Source organism: Bubalus kerabau, chromosome 2 (assembly GCF_029407905.1).
Source record: "Bubalus kerabau isolate K-KA32 ecotype Philippines breed swamp buffalo chromosome 2, PCC_UOA_SB_1v2, whole genome shotgun sequence".
Taxonomy (NCBI): Eukaryota; Metazoa; Chordata; class Mammalia; order Artiodactyla; family Bovidae; genus Bubalus; species Bubalus kerabau.
This window is the reverse complement of record NC_073625.1, coordinates 98,619,290-98,633,889: the sequence shown is the minus strand read 5'-3', so window position 1 is coordinate 98,633,889 and position 14,600 is coordinate 98,619,290. Positions and strand designations below refer to the sequence as shown.

General features: G+C 35.3%; 1 protein-coding gene across 15 annotated transcripts in view; it reads right to left on the bottom strand.

The window, feature by feature from the left end:
- The window catches only part of BBX (BBX high mobility group box domain containing), a 295,437-nt gene that overhangs the window by 238,885 nt on the left and 41,952 nt on the right, over positions 1–14,600 (bottom strand). The window lies entirely within an intron of this gene.

The window sequence follows — 14,600 nt, the reverse complement described above, 5'->3', positions numbered from 1 at the left end:
CCTACATGCTTCCTGACTCCTCTCCCCCTCCTCTCACAGTGCAGTGAGCGTACCTGGCCATGCTTCTAGATACTGTTTATCTTAAAGAAGAGCCGAGTCTTTCAAATTGAGGCAACGACAGAAATTTTGCCATTCACTAGCCCAATAAGTACTGAACACTTAAATTACTCAGACAGGAGAATAACAAAAGTCACTTCATTTAGTAGCATTTTAAAATGGTGAATATTAAATATAAATTTATTTAAAAGCCTTGTTCAATAAAAACAAAAGTTACCCTGAGCTTTTTTTTACCTACCACTTTGTCTTAATGATGTTTCTTTGAAATCCTATGTTCCTGGGGTAAGGGACAACACCATCTCTTTTAACAGCCCCTATGCTTGACCGATCAGTCACCCTGGCACCCCCTAAACTTCAACACCCACATCATACCAGAGGCTAAGCCCTCAGGGAGTTTCCTTATCTATTCTTCACTCATTTGATCTTTCCTTTCCACTCCTTTTGCTACCACTGAACTTTCACCATGAACTGATTTTCACTGAAGATTATTGCAGCCAATAAGTGTTACTGCTATTACTATCAATTACTTAGAGAATACCATATGCCAAGAAAATACGTTTTACCTCACTATTTCTCTCAAAAGTCAATGCGACATGTACTATTATTATCCCATTTTAAAGATGAGGAAACTGAGATTTACAGAGTTCAAGTAACTTGTCTAGAGTCATACACTCTTAAAGTACGCCTCAAATTCCTCTCCTAGGAAGACAGAAGTAGGACATCTTTATCTACCAACCCTTCCCCTGTTCTACTAGTTTTTGTTGGAAAATATTGTTTTGATAAATTTTAAAAACTTAAAATGTTCATTTACTTTTTTGCTAGGTGAAATCACATTGTGCTTCACACACACCAACAGTACCACACAATGCTTTACTTCCTCCCTACAGGTGTGAGACAGATCCTTTTTAGTATTTTAATTAATGGGATTTATGTCAACAAATTTTACGTGCCTTTCAGAGCTCAAGTAAAATAATCAATATCTTCTTATGATTTAATGTTCATAAAGAGCCTTGAAAAGTGAAAGTCCCTCAATCTTGTCCAACTCTTTGCGATCCCAAGGACTACAGAATCCATGGAATTCTCCAGGCCAGAATACCGGAGTGGGTAGCCTTTCCCTTCGCCAGAGGATCTTCCCAACCCAGGGATCGAACCCAGATCTCCCACATTGTGGGCAAATTCTTTACCAGCTGAGCCACAAGGGAAGCCCATAAAGAGCTTTAAGAGAATAAATAAGTCATAAGGTAATACCCTAATAATAAAACAAAATTCAGAGGGTAAAAAGAACTAGATGCATAAATAGGTAAGTAGGTACATCAAACCTCAGAATGTTGACCTGTAACTAAAGCAAAACCAAAAACTAGAAACTGCCTCTTAAGTTAGTGAATTAATGAGGCCAATAGAGTTGAAATTATAAACTGCTATTGAGAATTTCCAGATAACATACCCTTTGATTTTTTTTTTTAAAGTCAGTTCAACAAAATATGGCTAGTGTTTGATTCATAACTTAGGGGCTTCCCTGAAGCTCAGATGGTAAAGAATCTGCCTGCAATGCAGGAGACCTGGGTTCGATCCCTGGGTCAGGAAGATCCCCTGGAGGAGGAAATGGCAACCCACTCCAGTATTCCTGCCTGGAGAATCCCATGGACCGAGGAGCCTTGTGGGCTCCAGTTCATGAGGTCACAAAGAGTCAGACACAGCTGAGTGACTAACAGACTAATACTACTACTTGATTCTTAAATGTACTGAAGAAATCATGTAAGTATAAGCCAACAAAACCATAAAATAGCCGTTTAATTCTAAGCAAACACCACAGGCAGGACTGGATTCCAACTGAAGCATTATGATTTGCCAGCTACCTCAACTTCAGCACATCCCTCAAATTGTCTGAGGCTCAGTTTCCCCACATCTACAAAGATAACAATGGCAACCCTGAATCTACTATAGGCTGTTCTGAAAATCAAATAAAAATATGAATGAGATCTAAAAATATAAAGTTAGTTTTTCTGAACTATACATCTATTAGCTTTCATCACATTTTAAACGGTCAAACGTACAATAGAAAAATTTGAAGTCAGAACTTCTCTAATTTCTGGCGTACAAGCTTCATTATTCTACATTTAGAAAACTTGCTTTTTCATTTATATTAACTTTGGAGATACTACGTTACTCAAGGACTACATGCCTATTAAAATTACTTAAATTAGACAGAATTACCCAGTGAGATCAGTACAATGACCAAGTACTGTGTCTGCAGTTATTAAAGATATGATTGTTACTTATGAAATTTTCATCCATGGAAATTGTATTTACCTAAAGACGAAACCAGAAAGTTAAGAAAAATGGGCAAATGATACAGTATTTCTATAAAAATGAGCATTATAACTAACATAAACCGGTATGGTATTTGTTCAGAACACAGATATCTATATCCATCAGATGGTCAGTGTAGGCAACACTGGCAGCAACTTTGCCAAAAACGGAAATATTTGTGAGTCAATAGGTTTGGGGTGTTTCTTTTCCTAAATGAAACCCTGTGTCACTCATTGCAAAATATAATCCCAAACATCTTATTCACCAGGAGAGTGATAAAATCAAGGGAACCCTGGAAAACCAAACTGTTCAGGAATACTGGCAACAGAATGACAGAATGCCAAATAAATCCGAATTGATATTAAATATTTTTAAAATTTAGTAGGGTGTATAATTTGGTACACAGCTAAATAGTCCATGTCTTTACAAAGTGGTGGGGGGAGGAAGAGGGAGGGCAACTGAGGGTGTTACTATTTTTTATTCAAGTTGTTTATTTAGACAACTATAAGAGGAGAGAAAATTCTTTACAAGAAACTTTTATCAAATTCACTGAGACAAAAATGTTTTTAGGCCTAGATTATACAGCTAATGGTCCTGGTTTTTCCACTAGAGTTTACAAGGATAGAAACTGTATGTCTAACTGCCAGCATGTCTGTGGATTTACGTAAATCTTTGGTTATGATACACTTTTCATTTATCCTTCTTTATTTTTACATCTGAGATAATTCTAATAGTGGTCAGATACTTGGGATGTTAAGACCTATTTGGATATATGAACCACAGCAACTATTACAGCACCTCTCTAACCAGAAGTCCACTTGAGTTGGTTTACACTGCCCTCTACAGCCTTGAGTCATTCTTTCTGAAAAATAACTGTATTTTTGAAATACAGAAGGACAACAGAACAAGGGGCCAAGAGATATTCTTTTTTTTTTTTTAAATTAGGATATAGTTGCTTTACAATGTTCTGAAGAGATATTCTTAAGCACTCAGTTTTCATCTCTGAATCACATTAATAATGTTGACTTGAGAACTGAATTTTTAAACACTGTCACACATCTTTTTACCCATTTTTACTCATTAAGCTCCCAATGAGGAATTTTCTTTATTTCAACAAATAATTACTGTGGGCTTATTATTATGTATGATATTGTGCTAAGTGTTAGAATAACCAAAATAGTTATGGTGTGATCCTTTATTCTTCAAAATTGCCAAAGAGCAGCCTAAGTTTTAACAGATGATTATTAAAGATACATATGTATTTGAAATGACATTTCTTAAAAGATCAATCTAAAGATGCTATATTACAAAGAAGAGTGAAATAACCTATACTCAATTACAATTTAATATAATGTTATCTTGGGAGTAAAAGAATGGTGGGTTTGAATCTGGAGTCCTCTATTAGGACTATGTGATCATGGATAAGTTACTTAACTCTCCAGATCTCAATTTTCTCATTTATAAAACAGAGATGCTTGTAATTCCTACCACCAGTTTTTGGCAAGAATAAGTGACATATCCTTGAAACCATACTGCCTTATCATAATGATCAATGATACCTATTAAGTTCTTTTTATTACCCACATGTATTTTCCAAACCAAAAGTGGGGACAGATAAGCTGAAAAAATGCTAGTGTATTTATGAAGAAAATTAAAGAGATTTTAAATTAGGACTGTCCCATAAAGCCAAAAGTGTTTATTTCCTCTTTAATCTACTGAAAAGTTAATAAAACTGTAACTATGTTAAATCCATAACTTCATTTTTAAAGCCTATATAATATTTCATGAATATATTTATTATTTGTAGCTCAAGAAATTTTGAGTTTATACAAAGATATCACATGATCTAATAAATCTTCAAGAAGAATGCTTCTTAATCTCCATAAGAAATAACATATTTGAGTCTTTTTTGTTGTTGTTTAGATTTGATCTATGTACACTATTAAGTATGTCAAGGCTGTATATTGTCACCCTGCTTATTTAACTTACATGCAGAGCACATCATGAAAAACGCTGGGCTGGAGGAAGCACAAACTGGAATCAAGATTGCCAGGAGAAATATCAGTAACCTCAGATATGCAGATGACACCACCCTTATGGCAGAAAGTGAAGAAGAACTAAAGAGCCTCTTGATGAAAGTGAAAAAGGAGAGTGAAAACGTTGGCTTAAAGCTCAACATTCAGAAAACTAAGATCATGGCATCCGGTCCCATCACTTCATGGCAGATAGATAGGGAAACAGTAGAAACAGTGGCTGTCTTTATTTTTCTGGGCTCCAAATTCACTGCAGATGGTGACTGCGGCAATGAAATTAAAAGACACTTACTCCTTGGAAGGAAAGTTACGACCAACCTAGATAGCATATTCAAAAGCAGAGACATTACTTTGCCAACAAAGGTCCATCTAGTCAAGGCTATGGTTTTTCCAGTGGTCATGTATGGATGTGAGAGCTGGACTATAAAGAAAGCTGAGTGCCAAAGAATTGATGCTTTTGAACTGTGGTGTTGGAGAAGACTCTTGAGAGTCCCTTGGACTGCAAGGAGAGCCAACCAGTCCATCCTAAAGGAGATCAGTCCTAGGTGTTCATTGGAAGGACTGATGTTAAAGCTGAAACTCCAATACTTGGGGCCACCTGATGCGAAGAGCTGACTCATCTGAAAAGACCCTGATGCTGAGAAAGATTGAGGGCAGGAGGAGAAGGGGACGACAGAGGATGAGATGGCTGGATGGCATCATCGACTCAATGGACATAGGTTTGGGTGGACTCCGGGAGTTGGTGATTGGTGATGGACAGGGAGGCCTGGCATGCTGCAGTTCATGGGGTCGCAAGGAGTTGGACATGACTGAGCGACTGAACTGAACTGAACTGAACATTATTAAAGAAACAAAATTGTGAAACACTGAAAACAGCTGTAAATGTAGCTAGTTATTGTGAATATGACCTTATTCTTATAATAAAGGTATAAGATTGAATAGAATCTTTTAATTGTTTTTATTTGGCCAATCTTTCAATAACTAAATTGGGATAATATTAGAAATTAGGAGTTGCATGGGCTTTCCCAGTGGCTCAGGGATAAAGAATCTGCCTACAATGCAGGAAATGTGGGTTCAATCCCTGGCTTGGAAAGATTCCCTGGAGGAGGAAATGGCAACCCACTCAAGTATTCTTCCCTAGGAAATCCCATGGATAGAGCTTGGAGGGCTACAATCCGTCCATGGGGTTACAAAGAGTCAAACACTACAGAGCGACGGAGCACACATATGAGTTGCATATTTACTCAAAATTTTAAAATAAACCAAAAAAAAGCCATATGAATTGGTATGTTGAGAGTAAATTAAAGGCACCGACTTCTTTCGAATTCAGAATTAACAGTGTGACTCATTTAATAACGTCACTTAAGAAATTTTTGTTGTTTTATATTCTATACAGTGGGCCTCTTAATAAAAATCATTATATTTCCCCCAAAATTTAGCTTTCCTAGTCATACTTCAGTAAATATAATCATTTATCTCAATGGTTGATCATTTAAATGTTACTTTGAAAAATCGCTCTGTTTACACATTTGTTCATTTATTCATTCAGCGCTCAGTCATTAAAACACTGAAATGATTATACATATTGATGGTAAATTTTAACTTTTTCTTAAAAAAGAATTTGTAAACATATTAATGATCAGAAGATTACAAAGAAAGGATGTTAAGACATTGAGAGTTTACTTGTCAACATATGAAAATCTCCAATCCATTTCAGGCATGTTTGGCTTTTCTGAAGAGTAACAATCTCAATAAACTAGCCTGTTGATGGGTACCAATTATCTCAAGACAATGTATTAAGTGAGTTTTAATTTATTTGCTCCTATTTAAAAAAAATAAACAAGTGTCAAAAATCCTTTCAGTAGGAATGGTTTAGAAGAAAGGACCAGCTGAATATTGCAATTTCATAAAGTTCAGGCAACAGTAAGTTTCAGAGGTCATCACCTGCACACAGTGGTTCTGGTTCAGCAATAAGTGTACCATTCTAAATACCTTAAAGAAGGCAGTGTACTTTCTGGGTAATATTTTCAGTCTCTCAGTCTATCATGATATAGTTTCCCATAACCTTTATTTACCCTTTCATATTATGTTGCTAAATGATTTCTTCACAAAATAAATACCTTATCCTTTCAGAAAGAGCAAATGCCCGCAGAGTCAATGGCAAACAGGAAAGAAACTGCACTAGTGGTTAGGTAGCTCAACTAACAAATCCTAGCAATGGGATTAAATGATGCACGCACACACACACACACAGGGACGAAACACTGAACGGGGTTGGATGAAACACTGAATGGGAGTTGAAAAAGAAATTACTCTGAACAAAAAAACAATCAAAGGTAGGCCAAACGTTCCTTTCTTAAAAATACTGTTTACTTGGTTAAGTTTGAGAAGCTAGCAGAACCAGACATCAAAGATTTGCTTAGGGCAATGAATTTCAACAAGTAGAACAACATCATCAGCCGCTTTCAGGGGAATAAGATATATGAAACTATCATATTTAGGATATTTTCTTAGGTTTGTTGAAAATAACAGTTGGGAGTAAAATAACCTAGTATAGTTCCTGGCATGCAGCGTCTATACAAGTTATAAATACAATTATAAATTTGTATAAATTTATAAATTATAAATTACAAGTTTCATCTCCACATCAAGATAACACAGTGATACTTAAATCACACTTTTGCCAGAAAATCGAAGCTTAAATAGAGGCATCAAGTAACCAGCCATGACACAGTTAACTGGTAGGAAAACAAGATCTGAAAACAGGTCTGTGTGTTTGCTGGAAGCCATATGCTGGTATCAGACATATACTTTACTGGTGCTTCAAAATCATCTGGATGTATACAAAAAGAACTTTGAATCCTGGAAGTGAAACTCTGGAAAACTTGGAAATGAAAAATGTATTTAGCGAAATAGAAGGCTGAATATGAAAAGCAGGACATCACTAGAAGAATACCACTGAAAAATGAGTTAGTAAGCTCAAACCTGGGCCAAAGATTTCTTCAGAATGCAAAAGGATAAAGAAATAAAAGGTTAAAAAAAGAAAAAGTTTTCAGAGGACAGACCTGATTTTCACTATCTATTAGCAATTCCAAGAGGGGAGACTAAAGAGTGAAAGAGAGGCAATATCTGAAAACAGAGTATTAGAGAATTTTACATAACTGAAGATTATGAACATTGATTCCAAACGCATAGTTTCACATTGAATGGAGTCACTCACTGAGTGCCAATTTGGATAAATTAAAAACAAAAACTTATGAAACACATGAAAGAGAAATTCTTACTAACAAGGATAAAGCAAAAATCTCTAAAATTAACAGAAAAAAGACAAAAGATTTATCTACAGAAGAGACAACAACCTTCTACTTTTAATAATAATTTAGGAGAAAACTTGTCTTTATCAACCTAAAAGGCTGAAAACAGAGAATTGGGGGGAAATAAGAGCAAGCTTAAATTCTTCTTTTGTTCAGAGAAAAGGTATTAAACAGATACCTTTAATTTCAGACACTCTAAGAAAAACACGCTTAAATACACGTGTTAAAAAATTTACCTCGAAAGTGGCGGAACTGAATGAAGAGAATCAAAAGATAGACTTCCAGTTATAAGTACTGGGGATATAAAGTACAGCATGATGTCTAGTTAACACTGCTATATGGTATATTGGAAAGATGCTAAGAGAGTAAATCCTAAAGTTCTCATCACAAGGAAATAACGTTTTTTTTCCCTTTGGGCAAGGGGAGGGGTGATGTAGGGAGGGGGAACCTACATGAGATGACTGACATGCAGTTAACTAAACTTATAGGTAGTGCTAGTGTTCAAGAACCCACCTGCCAATGCAGGTATACATAAGAGATGCGGGTTCAACCCCTGGGTCGGAAAGATGCCCTAGAGAAGGAAATGGCAACCCACTCTAGTATTCTTGCCTGGGAAATCCCATGGACAGAGGATCTTGGCAGGCTACCGTCCATGGAGTCATGAAGAGTTGGACATGACTAAAGTGACTTAGCATGCAAACTTACTGTAGTAAACATTTCACAGTACATATAAATCAAATCATTAATGCTGTACACCTTAAACTTACACAGAGCTACATACCAAATATATATAAATAAAACTGAAAGGAAATAAACAAAAATGATCACAAAGTAGGAAAGAAATGGATGCTATTCAAACCAGCAGAGCAAATAAAGAATAAAACAAATGTGATCATTCCAATGAGTCTAGAAAACAGAAACAAAGAGAGGGTAATATAAAGAAATTACCAGTTACAAGTTACAATAAATATAAACACACCATCAGAGATATGTTCAGACTAAATTAGAAAATAAAAATCTATGTACACGTCCATAACAGACACACCTAAGACACAATGGCACATGAAGTGTTACAAGTCAGGGATATGAAACTACATAGCAGGCAAAGGAAAAGAGAAAGTACATATAGAAACAGTGACACTAGACAAAAGAAATTAAAGAAAAATCATTAAAAGGGAAAAAGAAAATATCTACATTGCTACAAAGAATAACCTTCCAAGAGAATAACAGTCACTAGTTCTTATACATTTAACAACATAGTGTTTGAAATATAAAAAGAAAAAATTTTTAAATAGCAGAAATTAGCAAATCACAATCACACTGAGAGTCTTTAAAACACTCCTCTCAGAAAAGAACAGATAAAGTAAAAGAAAAATAAATAATGCTATAAAGGATAGGAATGATACATTCAAATTAACCTAACAGATATAATATTAACTTAAACAGGTATTTAATAGGTAACATTCTGGACTACACATAAAAAGAAATCACATTCTTTTTGAAGATGTGAAATAGTCAGAGACTGATCATGTAGTGGACATCAAAAGGTAAATTAACAATTCTTCAACAGTGTTATCCTGCAGGCCACATTAACTAACCTAAATACAGTTAAGATGTGAAATCAATCAATCAATAAAATAAATAGATAAATCAGGAGTTTAAGATAAACATATATACACTACTATATACAAAAATAGGAGAAGGCAATGGCAACCCACTCCAGTACTCTTGCTTGGAAACTCCCATGGACGGAGGAGCCTGGTAGGCTGCAGACCATGGGGTCGCTAAGAGTCAGGTACGACTGAGCGACTTCACTTTCACTTTTCACTTTCATGCATTGGAGAAGGAAATGGCTACCCACTCCAGTATTCTTGCCTGGAGAATCCCAGGGACAGAGGAGCCTAGTGGGGTGCTGTCTATGGGGTCGCACAGAGTTGGACACGACTGAAGCGACTTAGCAGCAGCATATACAAAATAAATAAGGACCTACTCTATAGCACAGGTAACTATACTCAGTATCTTGTAATAACCTATAATGGAAAAAAATCTAAAAAAGAGTATTTGTGTGTGTATATAATTGAATCACTTTCTTATACACCTGAAACTAACACAACATTGTAAATTAACTACAGATCAATTTTAAGAAGACTAAAAAAAGAATATGCAGAAAAAGAAATTGGTAATAAAATGACAGCCAAAAAATTTAATCAGGAATTTTAAACTGTTTCTAAAAGTAGTGTATTAGTTAAACAGCAAATTAAAATGCATTTTTTTCATATTTCAAATGGACAATGACCACCCTATGTAAGATAACCTGTGAGATGCCATCAAAATGGTAATCATTGAAAACAGGGCAACAAACAATATTTTACAGAACCATTAAATTTGAAAATAAATGAATTATTTCAAAACAAGCACTAGAAAACAAAACAGAACAAAAAAATTTTAATTTGAACAAAAGTTAATAAACACACATAAAAACTAGAGACAGAAAAAATTAAACATTATAAGCAAATAACAAAAAATTTTATATGAAAAAACCTTAAAGTCTGTATGAAATAGATGGCTTTATAACAAAATATAAACTATCAAAACTTACCAAAGAACAAGCAGAAAAACCAACACAGTAACCAAAGTAAAAAAAATTAAAGCAATTGGCTAAAGGTATGCATCCTCAAGAAAGGCACTAGCCCAAGGCAGTTTTATAGGAGCTGAGGCTCACTTAACCCCATTCAAGAACCAGGTAAGAAAAGCAAAGAAAAGAAAAATTAGTGTTCCATCATACTTCAAAGTAGATGTAAAATTCTTCAGTAAAATTTAAAAATAGAATAAAACAGGGTATGAAAAAATAACATCAAATACAGGTTAGCCCAGAAGTGTTAAGGATGACTGGCATCAGAAAATATATTAATGCAATTCATTACATTAAGAGAGTAAAAGAAGAAAATGAGATGAGCAGGTCAACAAGTTACTTTACCATACACTCATGATATAATTTCTCAGCCAAGAATAGGAGAATTTCCTTAATCTGATTAAAAAAAAAAAAGCTAAGAAGAGAAGCCAGCAGAATCAGAGATCAAAGAAGAAGGACAGAGAAAATGGTATTCATAGTAGTCAATATTAGATGCATTAAAATATGTAATATATATCAAAAAAGGATGTACAGGGACTTTCCTGGTGGTCCAGTGGCTAAGACTCCAAGCTCTCAATGCAAGGGGCCCAGTTCAATCCCAGGTCAGGAAGCTAGATCCCACAGGCTGCAACTAAGACCTGACACAGCCAAATAATAAATTTTTTTTTAAAAAAAAGGATGTACACTATCACCATGTGTAATCAGCATTATCAGAGGTACTAGCCCATGTATTAACCAAAAGCAAAAACGAAAGAAAGAAAAATGGGCAAAAAAAAACACTGGACAAAGTGACACAACTATCATTCATTAGTCAAAATATCCAAGAGAATAAACTGACAAACTAATAAACTAGTAAGAGAGGTATTATAAAGCTATATAATATATATATATATATATATATAAAGCCATAGAAAGAGAACACAAAATTTAAGTTTAAAATATTTGTACACGATTAAAGCATTTCAAATGAGTTAAAGCACACAGTATTCCACAGATTACCTCTGTGTAGATATGTGTGTGTGTGTGTTTGGGCAGGGAGAAGAGGAGTAAAAAGATCCATTGCTACCTCACAACATTAACAATAAATTGCAGACAGATTTTTTTCAAAGGCTTAAACAATAGAATCAAACAGATACAAGGATAAGAGAATATACAAGGGAGTATATCAATGACACTGGGGTAGGAAAGACCCTCTTAAAGAAGAAAAGAAAAGACAAGAGGGAAAAGATGGACAAAGTTAATACATAGATAAAAACTGTCAGTGTCCTCTGGGAAATTACATTATAAGCAAAGTTGAAAGAAAATACGCCAAATTGATAAAAGTAGCTAGCTTGGGGACTTGGTGGGGTGGATGACAAAATATTAAAACTAGGAATGAAAGTCAAAAGGAAATCTGTTCTTATCTTTTATTCATTCAGCAGTCATTCACTCACAAACATTTATTGAGTGTTTACTACGTCTCCAACCCTGTTTCAAGCATGAGGTATATGGAGCAAACAAAACAAAAAGATCTGTTCTCATGAAGCTTCCTTTCTGGAAAGAAAGAGACAAGGCTCTCAACATGTATGCCAGCAAGTAACTACTAATAAAACACCTCTCATTTTAAATTTAAATAACTTCAGAAGTTAGTGAACAGTAGGAAAAAGAAAACAGGACTATATATATTCTAAAATGTATGGATTTTGGAAAAGAAAAAATGTACTCATACATTACCTCTGAAATAGAAACATTATTAACCTTTGAAACTTTATAAAATTTTATTTTCTCTATAATAGTTTATATTTAAGCAATGTATGCACATAACGATTATTTACCCTTCTGAAATACCTGGATAGAAATACCTAAAAGACCAAATCCAGCAATGACTGACCAGAAAATGAGGGTTTAATGAAAGAATTGCAGGCTTTGAGATAGTTATCCATTGTGGCACCAAATGGAGGAGAGCACCTTGTGTCTGATCCTGCTGCTGCTGCTGCTAAGTCGCTTCAGTCGTGTCCGACTCTGTGCGACCCCATAGATGGCAGTCCACTAGGCTCCCCTGTCCCTGGGATTCTCCAGGCAAGAACACTGGAGTGGGTTGCCATTTTCTTCTCCAATGCATGAAAGTGAAAAGTGAAAGTGAAGTCGCTCAGTTGTGTCTGACTGTCTGATCCTGAGAAGGAGCTAAAAGATACACTGTGCTTCACAGAGGTCGTGAGCAAGTTCCCTGGGTCTTGAGAAGAAGTCAGGGATGGGCCCCTACAGTCACCAACGGCCTTAACTAGTCAATAAGCAGTTTCCAAAATATAAACAGCTCTTTCCCTTTTTAATTTATCATTTACATTTTAAAAAAATATACTCACAAATATTTTTAACATGAGATATACTTTACTTAAAATTCTATTACATTCAGTTAACCTGTCAAGAATACAGGAATAACAGAAGTTCCCTGGTGGTCCAATGATGACGACTCAGAGTTCACTGCTGAGGGCCTGGTTCAACCCCTGATCTGGGAACTAGGATCGTGAGAGCCATGCAGCATGATCAAAAATAAATAATTAAAAATAAAATGAATGGATTACTCAAAATGTGATATTCAAAGATTATTTTTACTTACTTACTTACCTAGGACAACTACCAGCATATTAAAAAGTAGCCTATTAAATAAGCCCTGCATTTGTCTAAAGCAATGATAAACTCCAAAGAACTATTATTCTTTTTAGACACTCATGTCCACATCTGCCTACTAAAAACACATGTTCGAAGCATGAACATTTTAGTAAAGCGAAACTTCCCTTTAAACAAGTGTGTTTATTTGAACACAAAATTTCAGAACCAAATCAACAAGTGTTTTATGGGTTCACGCTCATGAGGGATCACATGTGTGTTTATTTGAATGTAATCTTATTGAAATAAACACAGCTGCGTTTATTTCAACGTGTGAGAATCAAGATCTACACATGTTTGTGCAAGAGTGAATCATGAAACCATGGCTTAGTGCATGAAAATTTGACTAGGAAATAGCACAAAGCACAATCACTTTCTTCAAATGTAACACTGAAAATTAAATCTACAGCTAAAAGGTATTTCAGGAAAAGGTACAATTCAATGTATCTCATAATGAACAAAATATAAACTTACAGGGTCAAATATAAAACATTTCTTTTATAAAGGTTTCATTTGAAAAAAAAACAAAGAAAAATGCAAAGAATGATAATAAATACGCATGAATCTACCGACTGAAAACATTGTGTAGTATATACTTGACCCTTTTTTAAAAAAATAAAATTGACATTCTCCATTTTTCTCTCCTTGGTCCCGTTACTCTTCATCCCTTCCTCCTCAGAAGTGAACACTGTCACGAATCTGAGCTAAACAATGTATATAGTATTGTTTTGGGTGTTTTGTAAAATAAACACATAAGATATAAAGTAAAAATTATTCTATGTTTTGTTTTTTGTCTCTCAACTTTGTTTCTGAGATTGATCCAATGATGTTACTTCTAATTGTCTCCATTACAAAATAACTCTGCCATGAACATCTTTGTACACATCCCAGTGCAGATGTCTGAGACTTTCTCTAGGACGTAACTAGATATATAACTGCTGTTTCTCAAATTTTGCTAGACATTGACAAACTGTTTCCCTAAGTAGTTGTATCAAAGTGTACACTGATTTGGAATGGCTTCTATATAATTAGGAACTGTTCCAAGCAGAGTGTTCAAGAAATTGGTCTCTTAAATGGATGTGCAGACTTTCATGTTCTTGCTTGATCTGCTTAGGTTATCAGGACAGTGTTTCTCAGCCAGAGGTGACTGACCCCAGGAGACATTTATGATCGTGACCAGGACTTCCCTGGTGGCTCAGACTTTATACAACATCTCTCTGAAGTAATTGTATTCTCTGGTGGCTCAGATGGTAAAGCATCTGCCTACAATGTGGGACAACTGGGTTCGATCGCTGAGTCAAGAAGATCCTCTGGAGAAGGAAATAGCAACCCACTCCAGTACTCTTGCCTGGAAAATCCCATGGCTGGAGGAGCGTGGTAGGCTACAGTCCATGGGGTCGCTAAGAGTCAGACACGACTGAGCGACTTCGCTTTAGGAGAACGGCACTACTAGCATCCAGTGGCTGGAGATGGGGATATCTCACTGCCCAGCTTTACCTTTGGAAAAACAGAATGTCCAATTGGCTTGTTCTGGTATAAATTCTTCTTCTCTCCTAGGTCAAGAATAAGTTCCAGGAACTTTGGGCTTATGAAATCATCCTTTAAATA